This window comes from Neoarius graeffei, chromosome 22 (genome assembly GCF_027579695.1).
Source record: "Neoarius graeffei isolate fNeoGra1 chromosome 22, fNeoGra1.pri, whole genome shotgun sequence".
NCBI classification, from domain to species: domain Eukaryota; kingdom Metazoa; phylum Chordata; class Actinopteri; order Siluriformes; family Ariidae; genus Neoarius; species Neoarius graeffei.
Genome location: NC_083590.1, coordinates 58,018,371 through 58,038,574, shown reverse-complemented (window position 1 = coordinate 58,038,574; position 20,204 = coordinate 58,018,371). Strand labels below are relative to the sequence as shown.

Here is a 20,204-nt window from a genome sequence, read left to right as displayed (position 1 = left end):
CACTTTGCCACAGTCCATTTTAAATGAACCTTGGCCCAGAGAAGATGTCTGCGCTTCTGGATCATGTTTAGATACGGCTTCTTCTTTGAACTATAGAGTTTTAGCTGGCAACGGCGGATGGCACGGTGAATTGTGTTCACAGATAATGTTCTCTGGAAATATTCCTGAGCCCATTTTGTGATTTCCAATACAGAAGCATGCCTGTATGTGATGCAGTGCCATCTAAGGGCCCGAAGATCACGGGCACCCAGTATGGTTTTCCGGCCTTGACCCTTACGCACAGAGATCCTTCCAGATTCTCTGAATCTTTTGATGATATTATGCACTGTAGATGATGATATGTTCAAACTCTTTGCAATTTTACCCTGTCGAACTCCTTTCTGATATTGCTCCACTATTTGTCTGCACAGAATTAGGGGGATTGGTGATCCTCTTCCCATCTTTACTTCTGAGACCCGCTGCCACTCCAAGATGCTCTTTTTATACCCAGTCATGTTAATGACCTATTGCCAATTGACCTAATGAGTTGCAATTTGGTCCTCCAGCTGTTCCTTTTTTGTACCTTTAACTTTTCCAGCCTCTTATTGCTCCTGTCCCAACTTTTTTGAGATGTGTTGCTGTCATGAAATTTCAGATGAGCCAATATTTGGCATGAAATTTCAAAATGTCTCACTTTTGACATTTGATATGTTGTCTATGTTCTATTGTGAATACAATATCAGTTTTTGAGATTTGTAAATTATTGCATTCCATTTTTATTTACAATTTGTACTTTGTCCCAACTTTTTTGGAATCGGGGTTGTAAGTGAGAAAAGGCTTTTTCCGTGCATGCCTCCCAAACAGCTTGTTGGCATGTAGATAGTGCCTGATGGTTGTTATGGAGACTTTGTGACCCCAAGATGCTACTCTTTGATGCAATTCTCTAACAGTGAGCTTTGGAGAACTTTTTTACTTCTCTTACCATCCTCCTCACTGTGCGCGGTGGCAAGATAAACTTGCATCCTCGTCCAGGCTTGTTTGGCACTGGTCCAGTTGTTTTAAACTTCTTGATGTTTCCTCTGACTGTAGATATGGGCAGGTGTAGGCAAGTGGCTATTTTCTTGTAGCCATTGCCTGACTTATGAAGGTCGACACACATCTGCCTTACTTGAATGGTGTGTTCTCTTGTCTTTCCCATGTTGAAGAGTGGATAAGAGAAATAGGGCTCTATGTCACATCATATTTATACCCCAGGGAAACAGGATGTGATGAATTACCAATTAAAGGTTCCTAGATACTCTAATCACCTTTATAAACTACAGTAGAAATGACAGAAATGCTTCAATTACATTTATTTTCTAGAAATTGTTATGGGTGCCAATAATTGTGGAACAGGTGATTTTATGAAAAATAATTATTTCTTAGTCAGGGATTTTTTTTAATTCACTTGAGTTAAGGGTTACATTTTTCTACAATTTTCAGTTTTCAGTGTGAGATTATGCTTCTGCAATAAAAATTTAATTTATTTTAAGGCTTTTAACACATCTTAACTAGGGGTGCCAATAATTGTGGAGGGCGCTGTGTGTGTGTGTGTATATATATATATATATATATATATATATATATATATATATATATATATATATATGAGACAGTCTTCAGATTTTTACAGATGGATCAAAGGATTTGCAAACAGTTGCAATAGGTTCTGCAGTTGCTGTGCCCAGTTACCAGATGCAAATGCGTAAGAGAACTTCTGATTGTTCGAGCGTATATACAGTGGAATTGTTTGCCATACTGTTTGCATTAGAATGGACTGATCAGATAGACTGCAAAAGAGATAATAAAGACTTTATCTCTTATCCTGTCATTGTCACTTTTTTATATATATATATATATATATATATATATATATATATATATATATATATATACACACACACACACACACACACACACATATATATATATTATATTATATATATATATATATATATATATATATATATATATATATATATATATATATATATAAATCTCCTTCTCACCCCTGGCGGGGGGGTGGTATCCATGTCATCCTCAAGCTCGGGTCCTCTACCAGAGGCCTGGGAGTTTGAGGGTTCTGCGCAGTATCTTCGATGTTCCTAGTACTGCGCTCTTCTGGACTGAGGCTTCAGATGTTGTTCCTGGGATTTGCTGGAGCCACTCTCCCAGTTTGGGGGTTACTGCCCCAAGTGCCCCCACTACCATGGGGACCACGCAACCCTTGACCTTCCACATCCGTTCCAGCTGCTCTTTCAACCCTTGATACTTCTCAAGTTTCTCATGTTCCTTCTTCCTGATGTTGGCGTCAGCTGGGGTCACCACATTGTGCAATATATATATATATATATATATATATATATATATATATATATATATATATATATATATATATATTGCACAAATTGCACATTGGCCAAGAATAGTTCTATTGCACATTAAGTTTAAGGCCATGATTGCTTTGGGATAAAAACTGTTTTTTAGGCAGTTTGTCCTGGTTTTCATTGCTCTGTATCTCTTGCCTGATGGCAAAAGCTGGAAGAGACCATGACCGGGGTGTGAGGAGTCTTTTGAAATGTCCATTGCTTTCCTGCGGCATCTGGAGGTGTAAATCTGTTCCAGGGCGGGGAGGGTGCAGCCTATTGTTTGCTCTGCTGCCCTAATGACCCTGTGGAGCGCCTTCTTCTCTGAGGATGTGCAGCTGCCGTACCATACACACAGTCCGTTCGTGAGCACACTCTCTATGGAGCAGTGATAGAAGGCCCGGAGCAGATTTTGGGGGAGACAGTTTCTGAGGATTCTCAGAAAGTACAGTCTCTGCTGCGCCTTCTTCAGCAGCTCATTGGTGTTGGCACTCCAGGTTAGGTCGATCTCCAGCTCAATGCCAAGAAACCTGAACACCGGGACCCTCTCCACACAGGCCCCGTTGATGATGAGTGGCTGGATGTCAGCTTTGTTTTTCCTAAAGTCAATAACCAGCTCCTTTGTTTTGGTGGTATTGAGGAGCAGATTGTTGACTTTGCACCACTCTGACAGCCACTCCACCTTGTCCCTGTATGCTAGCTCACCCTCTTCGCCCAAGATGAGTCCGACCATGGTCGTGTCATCTGCGAACTTTACAATCTTGTTGCTGAGGTGGGTGGAGACACAGTCATACGTGTCGAGGGTGTAAAGGAGTGGACTAAGTAGACAACCCTGTGGCGAGCCGGTGTTCAGGCTGAGAGCAGTGGAGGTGTGGGAACCCAGCTTGACTCTCTGGGAGTGGCCTGACAGAAAGTCCAATATCCAGCTGCAGGTGAGTGGTGGAAGCCCAAGGTCTGCCAGCTTGGACACCAGTCGATGTGGAAGGATGGTGTTAAACACCAAGCTGAAGTCCACAAAGAGCATTCTGGCGTAGCTCCCCTGCTGCTCCAAGTGGGTCAGTGCAGCGTGAAGTACTGTGAATACAGCATCCTCTGTGGATCTCTTTGCTTTATAAGCAAATTGAAGAGGGTCCAGCTCAGCAGGCAGGCAGGCAAGGATATGACTCTACACCAGTTTCTCAAAGCACTTCATGATGACAGGTGTAAGTGCCACTGGGTGGTAGTCATTCAGGATGTTGATGTATTGTTTATACAAAGCTACTGAAAAAAGGACAGATTCAGCAGCATACAAAATGTGGGGGTATACAGGTTAATCAGGGTTAGTATATATGAGTTTTTTCTTTGTTGTTTGTTTTTTGTAAAGGCTTTACCCCGTTTAAAACAAAACAAAAAACAAACAACAAAGAAAAAAACTCTCATATATACTAACCCTGATTAACCTGTATACCCTGTATGCCCCCACATTTTGTATGCTGCTGAATCTGTCCTTTTTTCAGCAGCTTTGTATAAACAATAACCGCTAAATGTAATGCAATGTTATGTAAGGTGATCGCCTAGGCATTCTCATTGTGAAAAGTAAGTCACATGTACATGGACTGGCATTTAATGTTGTATTTATTCCTTTCTATTTGTTTTTTGTCTGTTCATATTCTTTTTGGGGGAGTAAAGTCAGTTTAAAAATGCCGTTAAATGCATAGGCCTATAGGCCAAGTTTAATGACCTTGAGGTTATCAGAGGTCATATGTCGTTTTACAAATGAAAAATGAATTCAGCACCCAAACATTTAGCAAACAAGGCCATTTGCTAACTTCATTAATCATTTTAGTACATTTCATTCCTTAGAAAGCTGAGAAACTGGGTTCAGCTGAGACGTTTACAGGCCCAAAGTTCAATGACCTCTAGAGGTCAACAGAGGTCAGATAGAGCTCGGCATATTGCAGATTTGAATTCGGCACACACAAATTGGCAAAATAAGACTGTTTGCCGACTTTGTCTCAAAAATGACTTTAACTCCTTAAATAAGCACTTTTTTGAATTTTGGTACCAGTCTAGTAGTGTGTGAGGGTTAGGTTGGGATAGGCGTCCTCCACCCTGAAACTCCACTCCAGTCCAGGTGGTGGCGGTGACGCGTCCAGTAGCTGCTTCTCCAACCGCCAGTAAACACTGGAGAAGAAAAAGCTGATGCTCGTCTGAACCGCTTTAGCCCCTCGATTTATAAAAATAAAAGCACATTATTGTGTCTGTCTCTGAGGATTTAAACCCCTGAGGTAAGTTAAACTGAAGGTGTGCGGTCGAATCCCAAATACATGTCCACTTTACTGTTTTAGTGAACTACGGTCAGTCTGAAAAAATGCCGTGTGCACTCTAGATAGTGCACTATTTATCCACTCAGGAGAGAGTTGTAGTTTGGCTAACCTTTTTAATTGTATGTTTAAAGTATTTAAATAATCTTCACTTCAAGTTAATTTCCACCTATTTATTTAGTTATTTATTTATTGCTAATTTGCGACTTCCTCGCAATTCCAACTTTTTATTTCTCGGAATTCCGACTTCATTTCTCACAGACTTTTTTCTCCTCTGTGTGTGTGTTTGTTTATTAAGCCAGTCAGGCAGCGTTACCCCCTCTGCAGTATGTTAAGCCGAAAGCTTGAAACATTGAGAATGAAAATGAGTGAAATCTGAGGGGAGTATTTTAATCATGGTTTCCCGAACCGGGAGATCTTGTTACTGGAAGAATTTTTTTAAAATCTTTATTAAAAATAACAGCAACAAAATACAAATACAGTTATTAATACACACACACACAAACAACAAAGCAAGAGCCAGGGGGAGTTTTCAAATAAAAACATTAAATAATCAGCACAAATGAGAAAATTTAGCAGCTTTCTTGTTTTTAGAGTTCGAGATGATTTTGATATACTGTTCAGTTTCCTTTTCGAAGGCTATAAATGAAGGTTTTGAGCCACTAAACTTGGCTTTATGAATATGGTATTTTCCTAAAATGATAAACAAATGTATTATATATAATTCTTTGAGGCGGCACGGTGGTGTAGTGGTTAGCACTGTCGCCTCACAGCAAGAAGGTCCTGGGTTCGAGCCCCGTGGCCGGCGAGGGCCTTTCTGTGTGGAGTTTGCATGTTCTCCCCGTGTCCGCGTGGGTTTCCTCCGGGTGCTCCGGTTTCCCCCACAGTCCAAAGACATGCAGGTTAGGTTAACTGGTGACTCTAAGCCCATGTTTACATTAGACTGGATCATCAGATTAACGTTTTTAAAACGATTAGTGTGCACACAGCAACACCAATACACGATTTGCGTGCACATAGCAACGCCAATACACGGATACGCTCGGCTCCGCAGGCATCCTGCGCTCCAAATCACTCCGCCCTGAACAGCGAGTGCCCTCTGGAGGGTGCGCACTCCGGCCCTGCGCAGCTCACACAGCGCGCGAGTGAAGTGCACAAGCCACGATTCGGGACTGAGCCGCTGTGTGTGTGATCCCAGCGCAGATCACTTATTACTTGCAAGTGGAAGGATGGCAAGCCTAAAGACAATCATAACTACACAATGGGCAGTATTTGCATCAGTATTTGCAGTATTTTCATACTTTTATACTCTTTAATGAAAGGTGATACAAGGCGGAAGTCCGCGCCGTTTTTCAGCAGTCGCATCACATGACCAACGCCAGCGAATCAGGAAGGTGGATGTCACAGTGACGTTGTCCAATGAGACGCCAGCTAGAGCTCAGCACAGCGTATCCGCGTATTCTCAATGTTTACACAGCACCGGAGCTGACACGATCTGGATTGAATACGTGGACGCTGGCAGATTCCCGTTTCCCGGCGTTTCCAGGCGGTTTAATGTAAACGGACAGTGCATCCGCGAAGAAAATGAGACAGATACGGTCTAATGTAAATGTAGCCTAAATTGACCATAGGTGTGAATGTGAGTGTGAATGGTTGTCTGTGTCTATGTGTCAGCCCTGTGATGACCTGGCGACTTGTCCAGGGTGAACCCCGCCTTTTGCCCGTAGTCAGCTGGGATAGGCTCCAGCTTGCCTGCGACCCTGTAGAGCAGGATAAAGCGGCTAGAGATAATGAGATGAGATGAGGTAACCAAACAGTACATATTTCCAACACAGAAAAATCAGAGTCAAGCTTGGCTGTAATGTACCGGGTTATTTCTGTCCAGAATGTGATGGTAAAGGGACGTTGCCAGAATAGGTGCGTTATTGTTTTCTGGTCCATCTCACACAATGAACAGTCCACACAAATGTCTCTCTTTTAAGCATATGGGGGTGTTCGCTAAACTAGAGTGTGACGTAATATTGCGCATAAAATTGGTTGGCAAGGACCATTCACAATAGCTGACAAAGTTGCATCGTCACCTAATTTTCGTGGCGATTTATCACAGTACGCAAGTTCCTTGCCAACTGATGCTAAGCAAAGATATGCAGCAAAGCTTCTGTACAACAGTGGCCCAAAGTTTTGCCTGATCCTTACGCGGTTACGGACAAATGGGACCCAAATCCAAGCACCTGGCCTGACCTGACCTGACCTGACCTTCGGCGATATTTACCTGTAAGTGATTTGACACACCTTCAGTATCCACAAAAGAATCAGTGAAAGCCTACAAGTTTCTTGATGCGTACAAGTGTTAATTATTCAGTTGTTTTATTGAAATACTCATTTGTTTGCTTTTTGTGCCTAATAATAAAAAGACAAAGATTATATTGTGCTTATTTAATCTTTGAAACATAAGTTAATGTTGTTGCTTCTCACACACACCAAAGATATACAGTACTAAACTTAAGCAAGTTCTACATTTAGAATGCACAAGCAGTGTTTTAAATCCAGGCTATGCTATTTATCTTCAAATACATCATGAAAAGTTTGACCAATCTTCTAATGTCAAATATTTATACTGCAAAAAGTACATAAATTTGCCCTGAGTACGTTTGCGGAAATCGTACTCGTGTACTGCGTATAAATCAGCTGCTCGTGTGTTTTTTTTGTTTTTTTTTTTCTCACCTTTTGGTTGGTATCTAAGGAATGAAAAAGAGAAATACCATACCGGATCGGTCGGGGTCTGGGTTAACAACAACCGCCTCCGGTACTGTTGGTCAGCAGGATGCCGGTGGAAAGTGTGCTACTGTTGCGCCAAAACAGAGAAGGAGAAAAAGAGGGGGGAGGCGTGTTAGGAGAGAGCGTGAAAGATGGAAGGGAAGGAGCTTAGAATTGAGGGTGGGAACACTGACTGGCAGAGCGAGAGAGTTAGCGGGTATGATAGAAAGAAGTAAGTTGGACATTTTGTGTGTGCAGGAGACGAGGTGGAAGGGAAGCAAGGCCAAGAACATTGGAGATGGATGCAAGTTGTTTTATTATGGAGTGGATGGAAAGAGAAATGGTGTTGGTATTGTTTTGAGGGGAGAGTTGGTCAACAGTGTGATTGATGTGAAGAGGGTGTCAGAGTGATAGGCATGAAGTTGGAGATTCAAGGAGTGGTAATCAATGTTGTGTCCACGTACGCCCCACAGGTTGGATGTGAGAATGAAAGAGTCTTTCTGGGAAAAGATGGATGAAGTGGTAGAAAGTATACCGCAGGAGGAGCACATGCTGATAGGAGCAGATTTCAATGGACATGTTGGCGAGGGAAAACGAGGAGATGAGGACGTGATGGGCAGATATGGTGTAAGAGAGAGAAATGTGGAAGGGCAAATGGTGATTGATTTTTCAAAGAGGATGAATTTGGCAATAGTCAATACATACTTCGAGAAGAAAGAGCAGCACAGGGTGATGTTTAAGAGTGGAGGAAGATTTACACAAGTGGACTACATACTCTGCAGAAGGGGTAACCTGAAGGAGATTGGAGACTGTAAAGTGATGGCAGGGGAGAGTGTAGCTAGACAACATCAAGTGGTCGTGTGCAGGATGAGCTTGAAAGTGAAAAAGAGGAAGTGTGAAATAGTATAGAAAAGCTCTTAGTGCTGCTAGATCAACATATCTCTCCTCCCTAATAGAAGATGATGATAATCCTAGATTCCTATTTAATACTGTAGCAAAATTAACCAGGAGTAAGTCCACTATAGACACATGCACACCTGCAGTACGTAGTAGCAATGACTTCATTAATTTTTTTTAATGACAAAATTGAAAATATCCGACAAAAAATTTCAAGCTACTAATTTAAGGTCAGACAACTGAAGTGACAATGTAAGTAAGCCTGTAGTTAACAATATAACTATCAGATCAGCAATTAGAATGTTTTACTCCCCTTAGAGAAATCGAACTACTTTCATTAATCTCCTCATCAAAATCCTCAACTTGTGTACTAGATCCCTTACCTACACAACTATTCAAACAGATAATACCTGAAGTAATTGAACCACTTTTAAAAATACTTCTTCTCTTATGATTGGCTATGTACCCAAATCCTTTAAACTAGCAGTTATCAAACCCCTGATTAAAAAACCTGACCTTGATCCCTGTCAGCTGTCCAATTATCAGCCGATATCAAACCTCCCCTTTATCTCCAAGATCCTTGAAAAAGCTGTGGCACAGCAGTTATGCTCATATTTACATAGGAATAACATCCATGAAATGTATCAGTCAGGATTTAGACCGAATCATAGCACAGAGACAACTCTGGTTAAAGTAGTAAACGACCTACTGTTGGCGTCTGATCAGGGCTGTGTCTTGCTGCTTGTGTTGCTTGACCTTAGTGCAGCGTTGTATACCATTGATCATTCCATTCTTCTGGATAGACTAGAAAATGTTGTGGGAGTTAAGGGAACGGTCCTCTCCTGGCTCAGCTCTTATTTAACTGATCACTATCAGTATGTTGACCGGCTAGTGGCCTAGTGGTAGCGTGTCCGCCTCTTGCTTGGGAGATTGAGAGTTCTCTTCACGGTCGGGTCATACCAAGGACCATCATAAAAATGGTACCTACTACCATCTGGCAAGGCACGCTGCAATACAGATGCGAGTGGGGAGTTAAACTCTCGTGGTTACCAGAGGACTAGCCCCCCCCACTGTAACCCTAGCTATGTAATAGGTGAGAGGCCGAGGGCTACGGAAACGGAGATTGGCACCGCCCAATGCGCCGCGCGGCACGGGAAGGACTTTAACTTATCAGTATCAGTGTTTCCCACAGACCAGGTAGCAATTTGTGGTGCTCCACTGTGCCGATGAGGGAATCGTGCGCGGTGGAGTCGGTCATTGGGGTGTATGCAAAGTGTTTACAGCAGGCAGTGTTCAAACACACAGTAATTTTCTTCAGAGTCACCTGCTGGGACTATTTTAAAGCTACAAGAAGCATTTGAGATTATTCAGTTCAATCTAAATTCTTTTAAGTTCTTTAAGAGAAGACAGCTAAAACAATTTTACCAGAACCCTGCCTGGTTTCATTCCTCGACCCAACTTTACATTACAGGGCAGGCCATTAGTTTGCTGGGCTTGATGTTGGTGGAAAACCTGTCTTTTAAATTTATGAAAATTACTCACCAAAATTGAAGTTTTTTACCTTAGTTTGTTGCCTTTTTGGTGGCAATCTTTCAATCATTCTTTAGTTGACATTCAAGAAATAAATAGCAAAAAACAAGCTGGAGGTTTTTATTTTAAATATTGAACTCAACACTTACCTCAACCAATACTAAAATGAAATAAGTAGTATAATAAAATAATAATAAAATAAAATACCATAATTAGATGTAAGAAACCACTTAAGGTAACACTAACAATAATGAAAAAGCATTACCCTAATTGGTGCAAAGCCTTCATCCCCTATCAGAACATTTAATTCTGCGTGGCTTCCTGAAAAAAACCTCAAGTGCCCTATCGCAGGGGTTTTCAAAGTGTGGGAGAGTCAGCCCCCCCCTCGGAGAGCAAATAAACAACAGCGCCCCCCCTTACAATTTTTGTTGTTGCTATACTTAATGTTCCATTCGTATTTTTAAAAAATGGTTGTTGTACACATTTTTTTCTTTTTCACATTTTAAACATCTGTGCTTTTTAAAACATCTTGTTTTACACATTTTAAACATCTCATAGCATCGTTAGCTAGCACCTCTTGGCAGACAACACGCTGTGGCAGTGGAGCATCTTCAGATCCAGTCCATGAAAATCCAAACTTTAAATAATCGTGGTCATACTTCCTTCTTTTTCCAGTCCCCCAGGATTCCGCGGGCCTTTTTTGTGATTGTTGCGGGCTAAAATGTCTGATGTTGCGGTTTTTTTTCCAAAAAAATTGCGATGAAAGTTGCGGTGTTTTTTAGGTTTTTGTTGCGATTATATTGCGGGAGGAAGTGAAAGTTGCGAGAAATTGTTGCAATTTTCTCTTTTTGTGATTAAAATTGAGTGATTGTTAAATATTAAGTTATTACTGAAAAACTATTGATTAAAAAAACAAAGAGAAATGGTCCTATAAACAACTTTACCAATATAAAAGATTACCAGGACTACAAAAATGCAGAAAAATAGGCTTTACTTATCCAAATGCACCTGCTGGTTCAAAAGTTAAAGTGCATAGAACCTCACAGCACAACATGAAGTTACCATTTTGGCAAAAATGTTGGCATCCATTAACTTCTTGTATTAAGTAAAAAAAAAAAGTGCACACAGTCCTTCACTGTAAACATAACACACTTTCAGTGTTGCCAGATACTGCTGACGTTTTCCAGTCCAAAATATGTTCAAAACCCGCCAAAATGCACTTGAAATCGTCCAATCTGGCAACACGACGCGCATGCTGCTTCTCTTGAACACACGGAAGTAAGGCGGAAGGTAGTTTGTCGACGTCACCTCAAGACGACGCCAGCGATTGGTCAAATTTGCGGGAAAGTTGCGGTGATTGGATATAATTGCAACACCGCCCTGAATTTGCGGGGATTGGTTGAATTTGTGCTGAAGTTGCAAATCGCAACACCCTGGAGGCTCTGTTTTTTTGCTTGGCCCAGACTTTGTCTCCTCACTCACTGTAGCTTTAGGTACTAAAAATCGATCCATTTTGTCTCTCACGTTGCGCCCCCCCGAAGAACTCTGGCGCGCCCCACACTTTGAAAAGCCCTGCCCTATCGTAAGGGAAGTCATTGGGTTCGGGACCATTTATGGAGATTTGTAAGCAGGCTGCCAGGTGTTCCCCTTGGAGCCTATTCCTGAGGTCTGTTTTAATCTATGGATAAGTACATTTTCTTCATCAAAGCACTAAAAATTTCCATTACGTCAAAAAAATATACAAAGGAATAATGCATTTCTATGTGCTTACCCTATTCATGGCTGAGAAATCCCGCTAGCATAAGGCTACCTTTTCTGAGTTACATACTGGGCAGGTGTGTTTGAGCACAGTACATCATACTAACCTTTGGTAGACTCCAGATATTGTTGACCGTCTTCTCTGTGCTAAATATCACGCAGCATTGGGTTTTCCTCTTGATAGTCCTCGAGCAGTATGTGTGGAGAGGAGGAGGGGGCGAATCAGCTGCCAGTGTGTGTGCGTATCAGTGATGCAGTGATGGTTTATCTACTTCGCAGGGATGAGAATTTTCCGCCGATCGGCGGATTTCCGACTTTTTCAGACCAAAATGATCGTTTTTGAGATCGATGTAAATCCGTTGAGAAATTTTCGGGGGGGGGTATGATTAACGATCTGTGGTAACCTTATAACGCAGACATCCCAAGTCTCCCAGAACTTCCGGGAGTCTCCTGCATATTGATAGAAGCGAGCAAGAGCGTGCGCGCGCAACATTAAGGTCTGCATCATGCATCTTAGAATGTGCGCGCGCGAGGGAGACTGTGTGCAGTGTTGCCAGATATTGCTGACGTTTTCCATCCCAAAATATGTTCAAAACCCGCCAAAATGCACTTAAAACCACCCAATGTGGCAACACTGCCTGTGTGCCTGTTCATGTAGCGCATGCCAGACAAAGAGCATCCTGATTGGGTTACTCAGCAAAATAAGCCCATCAGCTTTCAGTGTGGGTGGGCTTTTATCCCTTTTCTTGAGGACCGACCGGCATAGCAGAGAGAGAGCGCGCGCCCCAAAAAACGAAAGTACAAAACCCACTTCAGCTCAGATTACACAAAAGAATCTCCCTGTCTAATAAGGGTAGAAAATAATGACAGTTTTGCGCGATGTACTGTTTGCAGCAGTGATTTCAGCATTGCTCATGGTGGCTTAAATGATTGTAAAGGACATGTTGAGGTGAGGAGTGTCAGTTCATGTGCATTATAGGTCTACAACAGGCTGTCATGAAAAGACCAAACTTATTGAAGATTTCCGTAAAGTAACAATGTATGAATATACATCATATATATCAAATACACGTCATATATAAGTGTGTATCTTTTTATAAATGAGGTTAGCTTGTCTAATGTAGCATGTTGGGGAGAATCATAGTATCATATCTATATTTCTGATAAAAATTTAGGTATGATACCGTGTATAACTCTCCTACTTATTGCTCATTTCATGGGGGGGAATTGCTGGGATGTGCCACGCGGGAGCGTCTGCCCACATTTTTTTAGGCCGAGATGAACTTATAGTTTTTGATTTTAAAAAAATTTTCCAATTTGTAATGCCCATTGTACATGCCTGTTCTTTAACTCAAAATCACCATCTCGATCTTCAAATTGACCGTATGGTATATGCATTACATTACGCAACATCCTGTCCAGATAAAACCTAGTTAGTACACACAACAGTTGAAAGGGAAGTGATGAGTGATGTTGAATGTTGCCTGCTTAATATGCAAGAGCTCCTGCTACCATGATAACATCAGAAGAAAGCTTCAGAGAATTATATGATGGAACTTTTTTCTGGTTTGCACTTCATTGTAAAGGATTAGAGTATTCAAAGACATGAATAGCAAAAATGCAGAAATATAATACTGTAGAGCTCGTTTATATTAAAAGGTGCATTGATTTTTTGAAATCATCAAATGTGAATTGATTAAAAACAAGTCTCTTGTACCATATTAATCATTTTCACCTGGTAGTCCACCAAGAAGGGGAATTTATTTCCAAATACATTGCAACTTTTTGCTGATAAAATTAATGGTTTTGGGGTAAAAAAAAAAAGCCAAAAATCATTAGCCCCTGGAACCCCTGGGCCCCGCTCCCCGGGCTATGGGCCCCGCCCCCCTGGGCCATGGGCCCCGCCCTGGTTTTTTCAGACTTCTTAAATATTTTTCATTCTCATCCCTGACTTCGCCAATAAAGCTAATAAAGATGTTTCTTAAAATATTCAGATTTTATGCTTCAGATAGCATCAACTAGGCATCCCCGCAAGTATAACGTATTTTATTTAGGCTAGTGGGAAATCCTTATTTATTGTGAATGTCAAGCCATTATTAATAACTTGCATGAATGCTGAAGTGGGATAAACGGGATAATGCAATATGGCCGGTTCCTCGCGTCAAACTGCTACTGTATGCATCAAAATTGGTTTATAGCCTGACTTGGGGATGTCCGTTTCATGTAAGCCAAGAAGGCTATGATGAAGCTCATCACGAGCACGACGTAGGCTACCTTTTTAAAATAAGGGGTCGGAAGGCGAATTGGGAAGGCTGCGTTATTTTTAATTAGCCTAACAGGCCTACTTGCAGTCTGGGTATATGCGCAACGGCAGGCCTGTGTACATGCCTCTGTCTCTGTGTGGGTGTGCGCGCACGCGTGAACGAGAAGAAAGAGCACTATGAATGAACGGAGCGATACGCAACAGAAATTTTTTTTTTCTCAAAATCGCGAGTCTGATTGTGTGGTGATAGGAATCCATTGTGTGGCGCTGCGCCACACAATGATCTATGTATGGGAAACCCTGCAGTATGTTGATGTCAATGGTGATTTTTCTAGACATACTGAGGTAAAGTTTGATGTTCCACAAGGTTCTGTCTCAGGCCCACTTTTTTTTTAATATGTGTTACCTCTGGGTGATATTCATAAGCATGGTATTAGTTTCCACTGTTATGCTGATGACGCACAGTTGTATGTTTCTGCAAAACCTGATGAGACACAACAGCTTAATAGAATTGAGGAATGTGTAAAGGACAGACACTGGATGCTCATCTCATGATCTCTAGCCGCTTTATCCTGTTCTACAGGGTCGCAGGCAAGCTGGAGCCTATCCCAGCTGACTACAGGCGAAAGGCGGGGTACACCCTGGACAAGTCGCCAGGTCATCACAGGGCTGACGCATAGACACAGACAACCATTCACCCTCACATTCACATCTACGGTCAATTTAGAGTCACCAGTTAACCTAACCTGCATGTCTTTGGACTGTGGGGGAAACCGGAGCACCCGGAGGAAACCCACGCAGACACGGGGAGAACATGCAAACTCCACACAGAAAGGCCCTCGCCGACCATGGGGCTCGAACCCAGACCTTCTTGCTGTGAGGCGACGGCGCTAACCACTACACCACCGTGCCGCCCACACTGGATGCTTATTAAAGGAATAATCCGGAGTGATATGCTTTCTAGGTCTATTTTCACATTATTGGGAGTGCATACGTTGAGTTGCTACCACAATCACGTCAATCGGATGTGTTTTGAGACGGTTTGTTTTTTTTTGCAATTTCAATCGGAAAGCGCTAACACGGCAGTGTGAGGGGCATGTCTTTTTGCCGATACAAAACGCTAGTTTTAAAACCATTGCAAAGCTCAAAACATGACAGTTCTGTGGAAGTGAGTAGAGGGTTCCTATAAACAAAACGAAGTGTCCCTAGCTCTGCAAGTGCATGGACAGAGTGTGTAGAAGAGTAAATACAAAGCCAGTACCTTACCTGAAGTTGTTGTTCTCCAGACGCCATCTTCAGGGGAAAGTCCGTAAAAGCCGAGTGCAGAGCCCATCCCGCTGGAAATGCACAACATACACAATTTGTGCATTTCCAGTGGGATGGGCTCTGCAGCGAGAAGTACAGTGCCTTGAAAAAGTATTCATACCTCTTGAACTTTTTCACATTTTTCCACCTTACAACCACAAACTTAAGTTTTTTTTATTGAAATTTTATGTGATAGACCAACACAGAGTAGCACATAAATGATAAATGGTCTTCAAAATTTTAAACAAATAAAAATCTGAAAAATGTGATGTGCATTAGTATTCAGTCCCCCTGCGTCAATACTTTGTAGAGCCACCTTTTGCTGCAATTACAGCTGCAAGTCTTTTGTGGTTTGTCTCTATGTACCAGCTTTGCACATCTAGACACTGAAATTTTTCCCCATTCTTCTTTGCAAAATAGCTCAAGCTCTGCCAGATTGGATGGAGAGCGTCTGTGAACGGCAATTTTCAAGTCTTGCCACAGATGCTCAATGGGATTTAGGTCTGGACTTTGACTGGGCCATTCGAACACATGAATATTCTTTGATCTAAACCATTCCATTGTAGCTCTGGCTGTATGTTTAGGGTCATTGTCTTGCTGGAAGGTGAATCTCCTTCCCAGTCTCAAGTCTTTTGCAGCCTCCAACAGGTTTTCTTCCAGGATTGCCCTGTATTTAGCTCCATCCATCTTCCCATTAACTCTGACCAACTTCCCTGTCCCTGCTGAAGAAAAGCATCCCCATAGCATGATGCTGCCACCACCATGTTTCACAGTGGGGATGGTGTGTGCAGGGTGATGAGCAGTGTTAGTTTTCCGCCACACATAGCGCTTTGCATTTAGGCCAAAAAGTTCAACTTTGGTCTCATCTGACCAAAGCACCTTCTTCCACATGTTTGCTGTGTCCCCTACATGGCTTCTGGCAAACTGCAAATGGGACTTGTTATGCCGGTCTTTCAACAATGGCTTTCTTCTTGCCACTCTTCCAAAAAGGCCAGATTTGTGGAGTGTACGACTTATAGTTGTCCTGTGCACAGATTCTCCCACCTGAGCTGTGGATTTCTGCAGCTCCTCCAGAGTGATCATGGGCCTCTTGGCTGCTTCTCTGACCAGTGCTCTCCTTGCTCGCTCTGTCAGTTTAGGTGGACGGCCATGTCTTGGTAGGTTTGCAGTTGTGCCATACTTTTTCCATTTTTGAATGATGGATTGAACAGTGCTTCTTGATCTGCAGAGCTTGGGATATTTTTTTTATAACCTAACCCTGCTTTAAACTTCTCCAGAACTTTATCCCTGACCTGTCTGGTGAGTTCTTTGGTCTTCATGATGCTGTTTGTTCTTCAGTGTTCTCTAACAAACCACTGAGGCCTTCACAGAACAAGTGTATTTATGCTGAGAGTAAATTACACACAGTAGGACTCTATTAACTAATTAGATGACTTCTGAAGGCAATTGATTGCACTGGATTGTATTTAGAGGTATCAGAGTACAGGGGGCTGAATACTAATGCACACCACATTTTTCAGATTTTTATTTGTTTAAAATTTTGAAGACCATTTATCATTTTCATTTCACTTCACAATTATGTGCTACTCTGTGTTGGTCTATCACATAAAATCTCAATAAAAAACTTTTAAGTTCGTGGTTGTAAGGTAGAAAAATGTGAAAAAGTTCAAGGGGTATTAGGGCTGTGCGATATGGGGAAAAAATGAATATCCTGATACATTTTCTCCATTTCACGATATACGATATATATCTCGATTATATTTAAATCTCCTCTAAAGGACCCCATGAAATCTAACTTTTACTCTTTACTGTTTTCACTACAATCCCTGCAGATTAAATAACATTCTTGGTTAACTTTACAGGTGGTTTTCAACAACACATTTTAAATTGTCATGTTCGTGATTAATCACAATTGAATTGAAATAAGACTATTTTTATTCAACAAAGATGTGGCACAAACTGCAAAAACAATCTTGAAAATTGCAACAAAGGGGCAACACAATACAGAGCTGCTCAGAGCTCAAATCAATAAAGTGCAAGCTCAACACTGACAAAGACCTAAATAAGAAAAAAAAGCCTAAATAAGAAAAGTGCTCATTCATTAAATTATTTAAAAAAAAAAAAGGATCTCCCAGCTATTAACCTGACTACTGGAACATTCACAATAGAGAGAGAGAGAGAGATTGAGGGACAGAAGAGAAAGATCTGCAAAACATAATTTTTCTCTTTGCACACTTTTGAACTGAATGTTTTCTGGCTCTGCCTCTCAGATGTGTACAATTCCGGCTGCTGCCTTTCGTGATGACAGTTTTTTTTTTTTTTTTTGCACACTTTACAAACTGGCATTTGCTGTTCCACGTCCTCCTTGCAATATCCAAAAAAATGCCAGATGACTGACCCCTTACTAGTTCTTTTAGGAACCAATTCGTCCGCTTCCATTTTTAATTTGTCGCTGAAATTGACAGAGCTTACACGGTAGCCTATGCAAAATCAGCGATTGCACGAACTGGGTCAGCGCTGTAAACCGGAACCAGGAAATCTTCCCGCCGGCAGTGTTAACAGATACTGCTGACGTTTTCCAGCCCAAAATATGTTCAAAACCCACTTAAAACCGCCCAATCTGGCAACACAACCGAAACAACTAGAAAATCTTCCTGGAAATTCCTTTCAGCACCGAGATGTCGCCCGAGATTGGTTGGCGAGTGCGTGACGTTATTGTTTTCTTTACCCTTAGGCAGCCTCTCACGTTACTGCCTGAGGGACAGGGAGAAAACCACCAGGAAATGTTTTAAACAAACACGAAATGAACCCAAGTTGGAAGATGACCATAAAATACTCGATAGTTACAATATAATAATTTTATGTATCGCGCACAGAATTTTCAGCGATATATCGAGTATATTCGATATATCGCACAGCCCTAAGGGATATGAATACTTTTTCAAGGCACTGGAGGTTTTCTGATCACATAGTAACTCTGGATGGCCTTTGTTTCTTCACGTGCAGCAGTAAAAACTGGCACCGCAGTTATGCTCATATTTACATAGTACATATTTACATAGATTGTATTCCTATCAGTCAGGATTTAGACCTCATCATAGCATGAAGACAGCACTGGTTAAAGTAGCAAATGACCTACTGTTGGCATCTGATCAGGGCTGTGTCTCGCTGCTTGTGTTGCTTGACCTTAGTGCAGCATTTGATACCATTAATCATTCCATTCTTCTGGATAGACTAGAAAATGTTGTGGGAGTTAAGGGAACGGCCCTCTCCTGGCTCAGCTCTTTTTTTAACTGATCGCTATCAGTATGTTGATGTAAATGGTGATATTTTTAGTAGGGCTGCACGATATCAGAAAAATATGCGATATTCGATAACATGACTGAATATCTCGATATCGATATGTATCACGATAATTAAATATATGTTTTTATTACCTCTACTCGCCGTTCTGCCCTGTATCTAGCATTTAAAAAAAAAACCCAATGCATCGCTTCCATTCCAACATTATTTTTTATTGGAAAAACATGGCTACACCTGCAATGGTGTCCATCAATCATCTTTAAATCTCTTAATTTTTGTGAGCGCAGCAGAAAATGTCTTAAAAGGATAGTTTGGGATTTTTGACATGAATCTATATGGCATCCCCATCAATAGTGTCGTGCAAACACACTGATTTACCCTTGACAGCATCCTATGAGTCCAGTTCTTGTCCAGTTTTGGTCCGGACGAAAGTAGTCTGGCAAGTTTGTTGGGGTCATGAAAGTAAAACGTTTTTCGTCTCAAAACAGTATGTGTTCAAAAGAGTGATATATTTGCATCACAAAACCGTTGCCAAATAAAAAGTCAGACCTCAAAATCGCTTGGCACTATTTTCTCTCCCTTCTTATCACTGCGCGCTGCCGCCAGGTGACAGCCACGGCTGTTTCATTCATTGTTTACTAGTGATGGGAATTTTGGCTCTTTTTCGGGAGCCGGCTCTTTTGGCTCTTCTTACTATAAGGAGCCGGCTCTTTCGGCTCCCAAGATTTTATTTTTGATTTAAAGGAATACGCCACCCCCAGATGAAATTGAGTCAGTCCCTGCAGTCCCTAGAGTTGGATGAGTGAGCCAAAGCGTTTTGTAGCCGACCCAGCCATTGTCCTGATCTATAAATGCCCAGGTTAGCTTAGCGTAGTCGCTGTAATCCGGCGTGTCCAGCTAGCATTGTTGTTGCAAAAGTGAATTAAATAACTCAAGATTTTTTATAATTATTTCTCATGACTTGTACATTCACATCGAGTACACATATCAATGCAAATTAACACGAAGGGATTTACTAGACCAATTTATATCTGGAACTATTTTCAGCCACAGCACAGGCAAAGCACTGCTGCAGGCGCAAAGACACCGCGCAGCGCCTGAAAACGGGTGCACAGCGCCTGAAAACCCGTTTTCAGGCGCTGCGCGGTGTCTTTGCGCCTTCCTTTTCCTACCTATTCCTTTAATTGCTGCAATTAACTAGGTAATTCTGATTCTATTTCTCCTCTCAGTTATAATCTGTCCTGCTTTTGAAAAGATCCTCTCTGGGGGGACAGATGCTGCCACTATACACATCCTCCGTGCCATCACGTGTGTAAGCTGTGGATAGAGTGCAGCCTTGGTCTCCCACCAGCTTAGTGGGTCTGCGTTTCGCTGTCACCTGGCGGCAGCGCGCAGTGATAAGAAGGGAGAGAAAATAGTGCCAAGCGATTTCGAGGTCTGACTTTTTATTTGGCAACGGTTTTGTGATGCAAATATATCACTCTTTTGAGCACATACTGTTTTGAGATGAAAAACGTTTTACTTTCGTGACCCCCAGCAAACTTGCCGGACTACTTTCGTCTGGACCAAAACTGGACAAGAACTGGACTCACAGGATGCTGTCAGGGGTAAGTCAGTGTGTTTGCATGACACTATTAATGGGGATGCCATACAGATTCATGTCAAAAATCCCGAACTATCCCTTTAAGTTGAAGTAAACAAAAA

At 41.7% G+C, this 20,204-nt stretch overlaps 1 protein-coding gene across 4 annotated transcripts in view; it reads left to right on the top strand.

Moving 5' to 3' along the window:
• Positions 1-4,552: 4,552 nt before the first annotated feature.
• LOC132870992 (zinc finger protein 883-like) overlaps positions 4,553-20,204 on the top strand; it is a 120,726-nt gene continuing 105,074 nt past the window's right edge. For all 4 annotated transcript variants that reach the window (XM_060905084.1, XM_060905088.1, XM_060905083.1 and 1 more), the window contains exon 1: positions 4,553-4,651. The gene's annotated coding sequence lies outside the window, so the exon portion shown is untranslated. The remainder of the gene's footprint in view (positions 4,652-20,204) is intronic.